The following is a 15,354-nucleotide window of genomic DNA, read 5'->3' as shown; positions in this document are numbered from 1 at the left end:
TTTACATTGTTCAAGTATATAATTTAATTGAAATCAAATTAGGATTTTAAAGGTCATTGAAAAAAAACCCTTTTTCGGAAGGTTTACCACCATTGCTGCAGTGTCTTTTATACCACCTTATTTATTAACACATTATACGAGTTGTTCGTTGCTGTTGTTTATGTCCTTTATGACATCCTTAAAAACTGTAAGTTTCGTGTTTATAATGATTTTCAATTTCGTTTCACTGCCAGCTGACAGAGTAAACCAATCACCACACTCCTCTCTTTACATGCACGATCGAGACGAGATCCCATACAATTTCCAAAATTCAGAGCCAATATACAGCTAAACTGAAGGTTCATGGTGTGATTCATGTTCCGATTTGTGTTCAAAATATAACATCACATTGAAATTAAGTCATTCCTCGATCATAAACTCTGACGTTTGGAGACAGAAAGACAGGCAGCGAGACAGCCAGACAAAGTTAATCAAATGCTGAACCCCACTTTTTGCTTCATGCGCATGGGGTTGTAATAATAATAATAATAATAATAATAATAATAATAATAATTGGAACTGTGAGAAAAACTGCAAGCAGTGAGAATGGCTTCCAAGTCTGACATTGTTAGAACAACAAACTTTATGTCTGTAGTATGTCTGAAATAAAGAATTCAATCGTACGATACGTATGTAAGGATTCCAAGAAGCATTCTGGTTTAAGAGAAGTGATTTTTATAGGTGTTCCTGCTATCCAATATGGCTGTCATACCACGTGACTAATGATGTCATAGTTTGCAAATATATTTTTTCCCATGGGTAGTCGATCATGTCTGTAAAGGTTTGTATCCATCGGTGAAGCGTTTTCAGAGAGGAAGGTTTTTTTTTTTCAATCCAATATGGCCACCAAACCACGTTTTGATGATGTCATAGTTTTACAAAATTATTTCCCATGAGTATGCGATCATACCTTTAAAGTTTCGTGTCGGTTCGTAAAGCGGTTTCAGATTAGGTTTTTGCAGTTCTTCGTTCAATCCAATATGGCTGCCAAACTATGTCTGATGACATTATTGTTCATAGAACATTTTCTGCATGGGTAGTCGATCATACAGTATTCACAAAGTTTCATATTAGTTGAGCGGTTTCGGAGGAGAGTATGTTAAAGAGCTTTTTTAAAATCCAAGATGGCCACCATAGCACGTGACTGATGACATCATCGCTTGCAAACGGTTTTCCACATGGGTGGTATATATATATTGTTGTGGTTGACCAAATTCGCAAACCACCATTCAGGTCCCTTAGGTGAGATATCTCGGTAAGTATATGTGTAGTTAGGCCCAAACCCGTTGTCTAGAGGGAATAAATGTCATTCATGCGGGCTGCGACTCTTCAGGATAGCCGTTTTTCTTTTACTATCTTTATTTTGGACCAGCCGCCATTATTACCACCACCAACCACGTCTCAACAGCCATCACACAACAACCACAACACGGCCATCACAACAACCACCAACCACAACGCCGCTTCACCACAACCGCCACGACCTTTACCGTCACAACTCGCCACCATCGCATCACCGTCATCTCGCGCCACTCGTGGGCACCGATGCTGGACTCGTGCGGGGCGCGCACTGAGAAGCGTGTTCAAAAACATCACGGATTTTCCGCAGAAAAACGGTTCAAAAACGACTCACGCCCACTTTTGTTCCGTCCAATCGGTGAGCGAGGGGCGATTTGGCCCCGCCTCCAGGGCGTTGGAGGGCGGTCGCTATATGCAAATACATGGATCAAAAAGCATTCACGCCCACTTTTCCTCGGGCCAATGGGGAGCCAGCAAGAGAGGTGAAGGGTCGGAGGCAGAGGGTCAAGGGTAAAAGAGCGAAGCCACGGGGCTTATAAAAACGACTGCGTTCGTCAGAAGAGGGCAGTTCGCAGTTGGGAGTTCGCGGAGCCAGTGAAGAGTTGGGACGAGTCAAGAGAGTAGACGGAGAGGGCGATCGGACGAAGCTGTGGAGAGGCGGCAGCGGCGAAGGCGGTTGAGGGGGTGCTCGCGTCGGATTCGGGGAACTGCGGAGGGAGAGGCCGGCGGCGCGACCGAGGTCGTGGTGGAGACGCTCGTCGCGGGACCCGAGATTTTGTGAAATCCATTCCCCGAGCATCAGCAACCCCCTCCTGTTTCCCCCCGCGCTGAGATAGTGCGACAAAAGGGGGCCCCCTTCCCACCCCCTACGAGACACTGTCCGCGAGGCCCGCGGAGTTGAGGCACCACTGCCACTTCGCGTCTCATCATCAGACGGGTAGGCCCGACACGGTCTCGGCCCCAGGCCCGCCTACCCCCCTCATCCTGGAGGGTGGTTCTCTTTTCTTTTGCTTTGGGAATATGTGTTGTCGGCGCCGTCTGTGAAGTAAAATTGTATAAGTGTTGCCGAGTGCCCGGTAGTCGGATAGATCTGCATTGTTGCATTTGCTTTTTGTCTTCTTCTTTTACATGTGCTTTTGGTGGAATTGTATATGTGTGCTTTCCGTTCATCGCGAAATAAATGTGCTTATTGTTGAACTGTTTTCCCGCTTCGCTTCGTCATTTCTTTCATTGAATCCCTATTTTGCTTCACGTAAAGGGTTGGTCGTGGGCTAAGACGCCCGATAATTAATCGAACCGTCGAGGCCGCCGAATAACACTGCTCGGTTATCCCGATAGTACGGAACGGGTCGCTTAAGTGGCCCGTGTCCGAAGTCGACCTGCGGCGAGGTGCGATCGCCCGGTCTACCCTCCGTGTGGGTACTTAGGTAGGTCGAATTTGGCGAGCAACCCTATCCCACGCGGGGGCCGATTGGCTCGATCGCGGTGAGACCGAAAGGTCCACCCGTGACTGGTTCCCGGCGTTAGTCCGAGAGGGTCACGACTGGATTGTCCGTCCGGTGGGCGACGTGTCGCGATTCGAGTTACGTGGCCGTTCGCACGCCGGCGGGCGCGAATCCGCAACACTGGTGTCAGGTCGTGCGATATAAACTCATCGCCCTCCTCGCAGCACTGGTAACGGAGAACGGGAAAACGGGCTGTCCTGTCTCCAATTAAATTCACGGGAATCGGTCCAGGGGTGAGAGGAGCGACCCCCGATTCCCTCCAAATTACGAGCGAGCTAAATTAACCCTTCACGAGAAGCAAGATGGCGTCTCAAGGTGAGCGGGAGCCGGGGGTATTAGAAATGGATGTAGAATGTGTAGAATCCATGGCTCAGGATGAAATCCCCGTGCAGGAAATGTTAATTGTACAGGAAAACGAACTCGCCCAACTGAACCCAGAGCCCGAAATAGGTGCGGCAGCGGCCGCGGTGTATGACACCTCCCCTCCCCCTCTCCACCAAAACCCCCCAACCCCTGCCGAAACGGCTCACCCAAGCGCACCCGACATGGCCCAGCTATTCACCATGCTGGCAAAAATGTATGCGGAAATGACAGCGAACATGATCAAGCAAATGAACGAAAAGATGGATACATACACAAATGAAATGAAAAACGAAATGAAAGGCATGAACGAAAAGATGGATACAAACACGAATGAAATGAAAAACGAAATGAAAGGAATGAACAAGCAAATGAAGGAAGAAACTAAAAAGCTCCGGGGTGAGACGCAGAACATGGGCCGATGCCTGCAGGCGGGCATGAAGGCCGTTAGCAGGGAGCTTAAAATGGCGACTCCACGTGTAGGAACGAACGAGCTGGAAGGGGGTGCAACGGCTGTCGGCCCCGCGGTGGAGGCGGGTAAGGAAAAAGTAATTCGGGAGACAAGAGACGAGGTGAAAGTAATTGCGAGGGAGAGAAAAGAACAATTAATACGGAAAGCAAGGATGAGGTACGCGGAGATCGTGAAAGAGCAAGGAGTGAAAAACAGGGAAGGACGGGAGCGACTTAAAGAGAAAGCAAAGTTGACCTACATAAAGATAAGGGAAAGATGCCAGAAAGAAGCGGAGACTAATAGACAGGAGGGGACAACAGAAACTTATAAATGTATAGAGACACGGGAGACAGAAAAAATAGAGGAGAGACTGCATGAATTGGACAAGGTTAGAGACGAACACACACACACACAGAGGTAGTGGAGGACGATGAGGTTGAGCTGGCGGACCGTGCAGGGACCCGGTGCGAGCAGCGGGATAGCCTCCTCCAGGAACGAGGGGAGGGAGTATGCCCCCTTGAGGCGAGTCACGACCAGATGAGTTCGGTCGTGCTTTGCGAGGTTGAGGGGACGAGTGCTGTGGACGGGTGCACGGCGAGCTTGGGGGGTAGAGAGGCCCCGGAGACCCTTGTGGGGACACAAATCCCCAGTGTGGTTGTCCCTGTGTGTGTGGTGCAAGGTGCGAGTGCGTCCCCGTGTGTGGAAGCGACCCCGTGTGTGAGTGGTGTGGTGGCGATGGTGCCGGAGTACGTGCTTCCCAGCACGCCGTGTGTGGATGAGGAAACCGTGTGTGGAAGAGGCCGTGTGTGTGGATGAAACGGCCAGTGTGGATGAGGCACCGCGGTTGAGTGCCCCCGCGTGTGTGAGTGAGGTACGGTGTATGAGTGAGGCACGAGTGAGTGGAAGGCCGCGAGTGCGTGGAGCCACGCGTGCGAAAGAGGTAGCATGCGTGAGTGAACGGCCGAGTGCAAGGGAGACCGTGTGTGTGAGAGAGCGGTATGTGAGGGAGATGTCGGTCGGCATGCGGGAGCACGCAGCCGCGTCTCCCGGTGTGAATGTAATGGTGTGGAGTGTGAGCGTCGTAACACGCAGGTGTGCGTGGGTCGAATGGCGACGACGGCGACATGTGAGGAAAGAAAGCCGAGTAGCGGCTGCAGCTGTTTCGGGGACCGTGCCGGGTTCACCCAGCAGTGAGCACGAGGTCCGTGCTGTGCAACGCACGAGGCCCCCACGTGCTCGCTTGCGAGAGTGAAGTCCCGGTCCGGAAACGCACGCGGTGGATTTGCCGATCCCGCGGACGGACAAAGTTTAGGCAGGATAATGGATTTGGACCGGACGGGTTCTCCACGCGATCGTGTGTGTTAAGCTCCAACGGGCAAAGCACATGTGTTCGCGTGGGGAACCCCTCGAGACGTGGGGCTTGTGTTTTTTTTTTTATGCGCACGGTGACGCCATGGCTGCACGTGGGATTGGAATCCGGCAGGAGGGGTATCCCTGCCGGATGGTACCGTCCAAGGAGGGACGAGGTACACGTGCAGCTGCATGACGTCACGGCCAGGTGCAAAGTGCGCGAGCTCTGAGTTGCCGCGCTGGTGCTGCGCAGGTAAAGAAAAAAAAAAAAGCAAGCCTCCTTTCGGGTGCACAGGATTCCTGGGCAAGGGGTGGAAGACCCCCTTGACCGGGGCACAGGATGGAAACTAGTTAGGGGGAAGGGTTAGCTTAGTTAGACCGACTTCATGGGGCAGGGGTAAGTCCTCATGGAGTCCGTGGAATGGATTAGGTAGAGGGATTTAGCCAGATTTAGGATGGGAAAATGGGATTATTTGGAGAACAGTGACAGACAGTGAATGTGTAGTGGGGACGTAGTTTAGCTACGTAGTGTTAAAAGGAACGTGCTGTAGTTTAAGGGACGACGTGGGAGCACGAGTTAGTTAGGGGATGTAGTTAGGAGGATGGCAGAGTTCAGCGGTGTGTGTGTTGAAGAGTTGGTGAGTTGTGAGGTGAGTACTTGTTGAGTGAGTGAGGCCAGCAGGTCTGTGTGAGTGGAGCGAATGGGGAATGCATGGTGCGATGAGTGATTGGGGGGAGGAGTGACTCCCGCCCAAGGGACCCCGGGGTCAGTGTAGACTGAGTTAGCTGGGTTAGTCAAATTGAAAAATGGAGGTCGTTTTGTTGTTGGTGGGAGTGTAGGCTCGAAACCCCTTTGGAGGGGTGCAGGAGCCCTGTTGACGGGCTTGGGAGCGTGGCTGCAAAAGGTGAGTATCGCTGAGTGGGTACCCCGGGCACCAGGCTAGTCGGCCGTGGTAGGCCAAGGGCCCATGGGGGGCCGGGATAGCGTAGTGGGCACGGGTGCGCCTGCTTGGTGCGGGGGCCCGGGGCGCCATTAGCCGCGTGGGCAGTGTTGTGGGCGCGGGTGACCCTTGGAAAGGGGCCTGGGAAGCCAGCCTGCCACGTGTGCGTTTCAGGGGAGGTGCCATGGGGGGCACTCCCCGGTGTTTAGGGAGCTGGTAGGCTCGGAGGCAGTGTCGTGCCCGGGGGTGCCATAGCTGGGGAAGTGGCAGAGGGTCGTGCCTGCCAAAGGGAGCCACGTGTCCCAGCCATGAGACCGTGTGAGGGCACGGAGAGAAAATTGGGGGGCGAGGCCCGAAATTGTGAGGACACCAACACAGGCGACGGGAATCTGGGTTGTTAGAACCAATAGTTTAAGCGAGAGGCGCTTGTTGAAAGCCCCGGGGTAGTTTAACAGTTAATGGTTAGGGTAGAATAGGAAGTGTACCCCTCCGCACCATCCATCCCCTCGCTCTCGTTGTGGGCCGCTGGACCCACTTTGGGTTATAGATCGCCGAACTCTGGGGAGGCCATTCTGAGGCTTGAGTTGGGCCTCGACACAGGACGTTAGCTCTCCCTTAGCTCTTCATCCCGTTAGCTCTTCATCTGCCGGCTGTGTTTGCCTGCAGCGGCCTTCTTCTGCGGGCTGTGTTTGCCTGCTGCCTTTGCCATGCCATGCCCACTGCCCCTGCTCACCAGCCCCCGTTCAATTTTGCGTTGCCCCCCCTGTTCATTGCCATGTGCGCCAGGATCAAGGCAACAGTTTGCAAGCTGCAAGCACTGCCCTGTTGGCAGCTACAACACGGGCCTGCAGTGGCGGCCCGTGCACCGTGTTTGTGTCCATCCATCCATCCGTTGTGCTCATTGCGTGTGCCACTTGAGCTGGCACGGAGACTGCGTTGGTGCAGCCCATGCACCGTTGTGGTTCACTGCGTTCAGTTCAAACCATTCATGCATATATTCGTTGTGTTCATTGCGTGGGCCACTTGAGCTGGCACGGAGACTACGTTTGTGCAGCCCATGCACCGTTGTGGTTCACTGCGTTCAGTTCAAAAGGGAAGGCCTTGGACTGCGTGTGAGCAGCCGGCCAGGTTCCCTGTCACCTGCATTGTTTTGAGCCAGAGACTGCATGCGAGCAGCCTGGCTCCCTGTTAACTGCTTTCCTTTTGCAGAGTTCAGTGATCCTGGGCCATGGTTTAGTGTAAAATTTGTAAGTTAAGGTTAAGATGTACTGTAAATATGAGTGCGCCCCCGGCATGTCTGTCTTAGCGCCGGCAATTTTATTTAAGTCGTCCGTGTGAGTGAGTTTGTTTAGGTAGTTACTCAGCCCTTAGGTTATTTATTTTGGGGACACGAATACCATGAATGTCGCACTCAGGGATCCGTAGGTAAAATGTACTAGGGGAAAACTACACATGATGGTACACGAAAATTTGACGACTCGGGACGAGTCTGTAAAAAGGGGAGGGAGTAGTGTTGTGGTTGACCAAATTCGCAAACCACCATTCAGGTCCCTTAGGTGAGATATCTCGGTAAGTATATGTGTAGTTAGGCCCAAACCCGTTGTCTAGAGGGAATAAATGTCATTCATGCGGGCTGCGACTCTTCAGGATAGCCGTTTTTCTTTTACTATCTTTATTTTGGACCAGCCGCCATTATTACCACCACCAACCACGTCTCAACAGCCATCACACAACAACCACAACACGGCCATCACAACAACCACCAACCACAACGCCGCTTCACCACAACCGCCACGACCTTTACCGTCACAACTCGCCACCATCGCATCACCGTCATCTCGCGCCACTCGTGGGCACCGATGCTGGACTCGTGCGGGGCGCGCACCGAGAAGCGTGTTCAAAAACATCACGGATTTTCCGCAGAAAAACGGATCAAAAACGACTCACGCCCACTTTTGTTCCGTCCAATCGGTGAGCGAGGGGCGATTTGGCCCCGCCTCCAGGGCGTTGGAGGGCGGTCGCTATATGCAAATACATGGATCAAAAAGCATTCACGCCCACTTTTCCTCGGGCCAATGGGGAGCCAGCAAGAGAGGTGAAGGGTCGGAGGCAGAGGGTCAAGGGTAAAAGAGCGAAGCCACGGGGCTTATAAAAACGACTGCGTTCGTCAGAAGAGGGCAGTTCGCAGTTGGGAGTTCGCGGAGCCAGTGAAGAGTTGGGACGAGTCAAGAGAGGAGACGGAGAGGGCGATCGGACGAAGCTGTGGAGAGGCGAAGGCGGTTGAGGGGGTGCTCGCGTCGGATTCGGGGAACTGCGGAGGGAGAGGCCGGCGGCGCGACCGAGGTCGTGGTGGAGACGCTCGTCGCGGGACCCGAGATTTTGTGAAATCCTCCTTTCCCCGAGCATCAGCAACCCCCTCCTGTTTCCCCCCGCGCTGAGATAGTGCGACAAAAGGGGGCCCCCTTCCCACCCCCTACGAGACACTGTCCGCGAGGCCCGCGGAGTTGAGGCACCACCGCCACTTCGCGTCTCATCATCAGACGGGTCGGCCCGACACGGTCTCGGCCCCAGGCCCGCCTACCCCCCTCATCCTGGAGGGTGGTTCTCTTTTCTTTTGCTTTGGGAATATGTGTTGTCGGCGCCGTCTGTGAAGTAAAATTGTATAAGTGTTGCCGAGTGCCCGGTAGTCTGATAGATCTACATTGTTGCATTTGCTTTTTGTATTCTTCTTTTACATGTGCTTTTGGTGGAATTGTATATGTGTGCTTTCCGTTCATCGCGAAATAAATGTGCTTATTGTTGAACTGTTTTCCCGCTTCGCTTCGTCATTTCTTTCATTGAATCCCCATCTTGCTTCACGTAAAGGGTTGGTCGTGGGCTAAGACGCCCGATAATTAATCGAACCGTCGAGGCCGACGAATAACACCGCTCGGTTATCCCGATAGTACGGAACGGGTCGCTTAAGTGGCCCGTGTCCGAAGTCGACCTGCGGCGAGGTGCGATCGCCCGGTCTACCCTCCGTGTGGGTACTTAGGTAGGTCGAATTTGGCGAGCAACCCTATCCCACGCGGGGGCCGATTGGCTCTATCGCGGTGAGACCGAAAGGTCCACCCGTGACTGGTTCCCGGCGTTAGTCCGAGAGGGTCACGACTGGATTGTCCGTCCGGTGGGCGACGTGTCGCGATTCGAGTTACGTGGCCGTTCGCACGCCGGCGGGCGCAAATCCGCAACAATATATATATATATATATATATATATATATATATATATATATATATATATATATATATATATATATATATATATATATATATATATATATATATATATATATATATATATATATATATAATGTTTAGTATATGAAGTTTCGTATCGATCGGTTCATTGGTTCTGGAGGTTGTTAAAGGTTTTCCTTAAATCCAAAATGGTTGCCCAAATGGTTGACCAATCAAAAAGGTTGACCACGACAGCATCACTTCTAATCATGTATTATTAAGAAACAAGCCACAAAATCTGGCAGAAGAAAATGAAATATAACCCTAATACTATAATTCATGGACTGGTGTTTGTTTGTCACGCGACTCCTGCAGTTCTGGGCAGATTTCATTCTGACTTGTTATATAGGATCAGCGTGACCCCAATTGATGTATAGGGTTGTCGTTATCTTTGCCAGTGGTCTTGGTGGTGATGGGGGGGGGGCGTTGGAGGAGGGTGTGGGAGGGACTCAAATTCTCCATGTAAATGTGTGTCATGTAGCGCCACTTCAGGAGAGGGTATAGCAAGTCTCCACCTTTACATTACAGTATTCCTGTCCCCACATTTTTCATTACAGTGAGGTGTTTTGATTTCATAAGCAGTAGGTGTGTCTTTGCTTCATGCATGTAACCTGGGTTATTTAATATATTTATGGGAACGATTGAGGCAGCTGTCAGTTGCCTATACACCACCCAAAGAGTGTCCACCAGAAGAACGTGCTGCATGCTTGGAACAAGATCGCCCATGGGGCGGGTACTCGGATTAATAACAACGGACAATCAGAACAATAATTAGGCCCTCAAAATGGATTGGAAGCATTAAGTTCCCTTACAAGGAATTTCAACACAGGAAGAGGCCATCAGGAACATAAAGCCTTGCAATGGTTGCCAACCTATGATTATTACCTCCACCACCCAAGATGAAGGAGGTTATGTTTTCACCCCTTTCTGTCTGTTTGGTTGTCTGTTTGTATAGAGGATATCTCCAAAAGTTGTGGACGGATTCGGATGAAACTTGGTGGACAGGTTGGGGGTGTGACGATGACGAATTGATTCGATTTCGGTGAAGGTCTGAATCGGGAGAATTTTTTAAATCGGAGAATTTTTTGTATTTTTATTTTTAAAATGTGATTCTTCACCATTGAGAGATCGAGCCAAAAACGATATAGTACTGTATGGCATGACATTTCAAAAATGTATAGGGCCCGATATGTTCTCGTGGATCAGGCATTACGTGGCGGAGGTATGCGCTCCACCGAGTGACCCAGTTTCTAGTTCATAGTTTATCCTTTTAAATGCTGAGCATGAAGCAAGGAAGCAACAAGCACTATTTTTTTCAGTCTTTGGTAGGACTCAGCCGGGTTTCAAACCCCAGACCTCCCAGACTCAGAGCGGACGTCGTAATCATAAAGACACCGAGTCTCGTTTATCTCTTTGTGCACATTTTGATGTTCAGGGGTACAAGAAAATATTTTGCAAAGGTTCCAAAAGAAATAAGGACTCATGCTCAGTGAGAGGTCAGCTAAAAATGTGAGACTACTGAAAGAGAAAAGTAATTGGAACAAAGCAAGAAAGGTGGCTGGAAAGCTGCCAACAAAGTTGTCAGAAAGAAAGTTTAAAAAAAACATAAAAGTTTTTCATCTTCAATGAAACAAAAATCAGGCCAGAAAAAAAAAAACTGTCACCATTTTCCTGATACGAACCGGTTTTCTAAAGGGAACAAACATAGATACCAACCGGCACATGGGAACTATGTTTCTTCCCTTTAGCAATTACCCTTGACATGGGGTCAACCTCAATAGCAACTTGGTACAATTTCTCCCAGAAGCTTGAACAGGAAACGCATTGGCAGCTCATCGTCTCTTCTGTACAATATATATATATATATATATATATATATATATATATATATATATATATATATACTGTATATATAGGATGAATGAGCGACACAGCGAGAGGACTGGGTTTTACAACAAATGCAGTGGAGCGATGTCAGAAATACTAGCAAGTCAGCCAGCTGGTGGCAACGATCAAAAGAGTGAACGAACCAGTGTATATTCCACATGGCCAGATCACTGCTCTTGCATTGAATTATGTGATCCAACACAATACATCCTGCAGAGGAATATAACATGGACAAGAGGCAACTCCCAGGAAAACTGCTCGATAAGGCTTCTATCAATAGCTGCCGATACAAACTTCCCCCAATCTGCATTTCCGACAATTTTGGGGTAAAGAGAAAACATGATCACACATTTTGTTGCACAAACTGCTCAGGATCACACATTTCAGCTTGCATAATCTCACAATGAAAGCACTCACCTATTTATACAATACGTGAAGCAAGTTTGTATTGTAAACGGTTGCCAGATAACAAGGTGCAGGGACTAGTCCACACAATATCTAAGATTAACAACAACAATGTCACATTGATGGGGTGGTCACTAATGTGGCCCCATCATGCTGGAGCGATATGCTTTGAAGATGGCTCGCTTAAAGCTGCTTTGGAGGCGATCGCTCTACCGAGCGGAGATGAGCGATCCTATTCCACGTGTGGGTTAATCCCTAACCAATTGTCAAGATTTTTATACCAATTTGCACACCAAGGGATTTATTAGGCCCTTTAAAGCCTGCGCAATGGTTGATAAACTATGGTCGTTTGTCTGTGCTCTGTCTTTTTTTAAAGACCGAGCTTCAACCATGGAAGCAGCATGCACCATCTTAAAAAGTCTTTGGTATGATTTGATTGGGGTTCGAGCCACTGACCTCCCAGTCACAGAGCGGACGCTCTAACCATTAAGCCACCGAGTCTGGTGCTTTGCAGGGTTAGGGTGATGCATCAATGTGTGCACCGTTCATTGGATGGAGGTTAAGGCAGAAGACCCATCTACCAGTGCTGGTCGTCGGTGGACGTGAAAGATGCCACGGTGTCCTTCGTGAATGGTCAGCACCCTGGATAAACTGAACATTCCTGCCCTGAGTGACTGCTAGGAAGGCAATAGCAAATCACCCAAAATAACTTCTTTGATTGGTTGATTTTTTGCATTTGATTGGTTGTAATGGAAATAAAAAGTAAAAACTAAATTGTAATAACCAAGGAATATTAAATAAATCAACCAATAGAAATGTATGATCTAATCATTAAGTTATGAAGAATAAACCGTTTGCAGTCTACCATCATTTGGAATAAACTGATAGATTGGATAAACGTGGTGTCGACATAGCGGAGGCATGATGGACCAAAATGGCCTCCTGTGTTCAACTTCCTTGGATTTCCTTCTACCTGGAATATCCAAATGTGTTCAGAAATAAACGTTTGAAGTTAAATTTTCACCTTCCATCTTATCCCATTGTGTGTCGTGAAACAGGTACGTCTGGGTTTTGATTACTTACATTTACGACAGAGTTCAAAAAAATACTATGGTTTCAATTTCATGTGAGAATCCCGTTCATTTCTAACTGAAAATGTAAGCTGGGAGGAACCAATAAACCTATCATGTCTGTGCCATGTTCACATTCTTCCACTCCCGCATCATGCAAGGCGAGTCCGCTGAGCAGAGAAAGATGGAAATCAAGATAAAATAAAGTAGGGGCAGCCAAAAATAGTCACGCAAACATCATACGCAAACAGAAGCAACCAAAGGCTCAGAGGGATCAGCCAAACTGGTGTAAGAATGTCTTTTATATTTTTTACTTTACCTGTTTGGTATTCCCATCAGAGCACTTAAAAATCATGATACGCTGGTATCCCAGTTTCGAACACCATATGGGTAGTTGTATCGTCCGACGATGACGAATGTCCTTGTAAGTTCATGTTAAAAAAACTAAACACTCTTCCAAAGTATACGAGTAATAGATGTACAAGCTCATCCGTGAGCCCCAATAATAATAATAATAATAATAATAATAATAACAACAATAATAAAAAGAAACATTACAATGAAAGCAAATGATTTGAAATCATTTTACTTACTCTGGTCTGAGAAAATATTTTGCTACTTGTTTTTCCCAATACGACGAATAGGCATAACGAGATACAGAAGGATAACGAAGGCACAAATTTTAAATCCAAACAAAGGAGTCGATGCTTCAAGGAGAAGCGTCCATCTGCATTCGAGTATCCGCCACGACTCTGGGAGGTCGGTGCTTTGATTCCGACCCCGGTCCCGTCACACCAAAGACTAAAAATGCCAAGTACTGCTTTGTCATTTGATACTCAGAATTTAGAGGAAATAGTAAGAAAAAAAAAAAAAAAACCATCAGTTGGCATACCATCATGGGGGGGGGGGGTTTCTCCTGTGACTTTAATGTTTGGGAGGAAAGTGTGCACGCACGCACGCACACGCACGCACACACACGCACGCACACACGCACGCACACACACGCATGCACGTACACACGCACACACACACGCACGCACACACGCACGCACACACGTACGTACACACACGCACGCACACACGCACGTACACATGCACGCACGTACACACGCACGCACGCACGTAAATACGCACGCACGCGTGGCCGATTTTGGCAATTTTTGGGGAATTGGAAGGTTGGAGTCAGTGTGAATATCCAATGCAGTCAAACTGTATACAACCTAAACACCTTGAGTAGCTTTCAACGAAACACAACGTTACATTTATATAGACTTACAGGGAGATGTTCACAAACATTAATCTTTATAAACAGCTGTGTGTGATGGGTGGAAAAACAAAATTTGGCTCGGTAATTTAGAAAACACGTTCATCTGGAAAAGGGCTCGGAAATCGGGTATTATTTCACACCAACTCACTCATAATGACAGAGCACGAACAACTCGCTCAGAATGACAGAGCACGAACAACTCGCTCAGGATGACGGAGCACGGACAACTCGCTCAGGATGACGGAGCACGAACAACTCGCTCAGCATGACGGAGCACAAACCACTCGCTCAGGATGACGGAGCACGGACAACTCGCTCAGGATGACGAAGCACGAACCACTCCCTCAGAATGACGGAGCACGAACCACTCGCTCAGGATGACTGAGCACGAACCACTCGCTCAGAATGACTGAGCACGAACCACTCGCTCAGGATGACGGAGCACGAACCACTCGCTCAGGATGACGGAGCACGAACCACTCGCTCAGGATGACGGAGCACGAACCACTCGCTCAGGATGACGGAGCACGGACAACTCGCTCAGGATGACGGAGCACGGACAACTCGCTCAGCATGACGGAGCACGAACAACTCGCTCAGGATGACGGAGCACGGACAACTCGCTCAGGATGACGGAGCACGGACAACTCGCTCAGGATGACGGAGCACGGACAACTCGCTCAGGATGACGGAGCACGGACAACTCGCTCAGGATGACGGAGCACGAACAACTCGCTCAGCATGACGGAGCACGAACCACTCGCTCAGGATGACGGAGCACGAACCACTCGCTCAGGATGACGGAGCACGAACCACTCGCTCAGGATGACGGAGCACGGACAACTCGCTCAGGATGTCGGAGCACGGACAACTCGCTCAGAATGACGGAGCACGGACAACTCGCTCAGGATGACGGAGCACGAACCACTCGCTCAGGATGACGGAGCACGAACCACTCGCTCAGGATGACGGAGCACGAACCACTCGCTCAGGATGACGGAGCACGAACCACTCGCTCAGGATGACGGAGCACGAACCACACGCTCAGGATGACGGAACACGAACCACTCCCACAGGATGACGGAGCACGAACCACTCCCTCAGAATGACGGAGCACGAACCACTCGCTCAGGATGACGGAGCACGAACCACTCGCTCAGGATGACGGAGCACGGACAACTCGCTCAGAATGACGGAGCACGGACAACTCGCTCAGGATGACGGAGCACGGACAACTCGCTCAGAATGACGGAGCACGAACCACTCGCTCAGGATGACGGAGCACGAACCACTCGCTCAGGATGACGGAGCACGAACCACTCGCTCAGGATGACGGAGCACGAACCACTCGCTCAGGATGACGGAGCACGAACCACTCGCTCAGGATGACGGAGCACGAACCACTCGCTCAGGATGACGGAGCACGAACCACTCGCTCAGGATGACGGAGCACGAACCACTCGCTCAGGATGACGGAGCACGAATCACTCGCTCAGGCTGAT

The 15,354-nt window shown here is 49.7% G+C and overlaps 1 protein-coding gene across 4 annotated transcripts in view; it reads right to left on the bottom strand.

Annotated features, from left to right (window-relative positions):
* The window catches only part of MYO1C (myosin IC), a 153,430-nt gene that overhangs the window by 70,747 nt on the left and 67,329 nt on the right, over positions 1-15,354 (bottom strand). Inside the window, exon 1 of one of the 4 annotated variants that reach the window (XM_085876768.1) lies at positions 13,179-13,352. The exons of the other annotated variants lie outside the window; for them this stretch is intronic. The gene's annotated coding sequence lies outside the window, so the exon portion shown is untranslated. Of the gene's footprint in view, positions 1-13,178; positions 13,353-15,354 lie in introns of those variants that run through there. 4 annotated transcript variants of the gene reach the window in all.

The sequence above is a fragment of the Eptatretus burgeri genome, chromosome 1 (genome assembly GCF_056783735.1).
Source record: "Eptatretus burgeri isolate ZD-2024b chromosome 1, Ebu_testis_v1, whole genome shotgun sequence".
In the NCBI taxonomy this organism is placed as follows: domain Eukaryota; kingdom Metazoa; phylum Chordata; class Myxini; order Myxiniformes; family Myxinidae; genus Eptatretus; species Eptatretus burgeri.
Note: the sequence above shows the minus strand (reverse complement) of the source record. Positions and strands in the feature narration are given on the sequence as shown.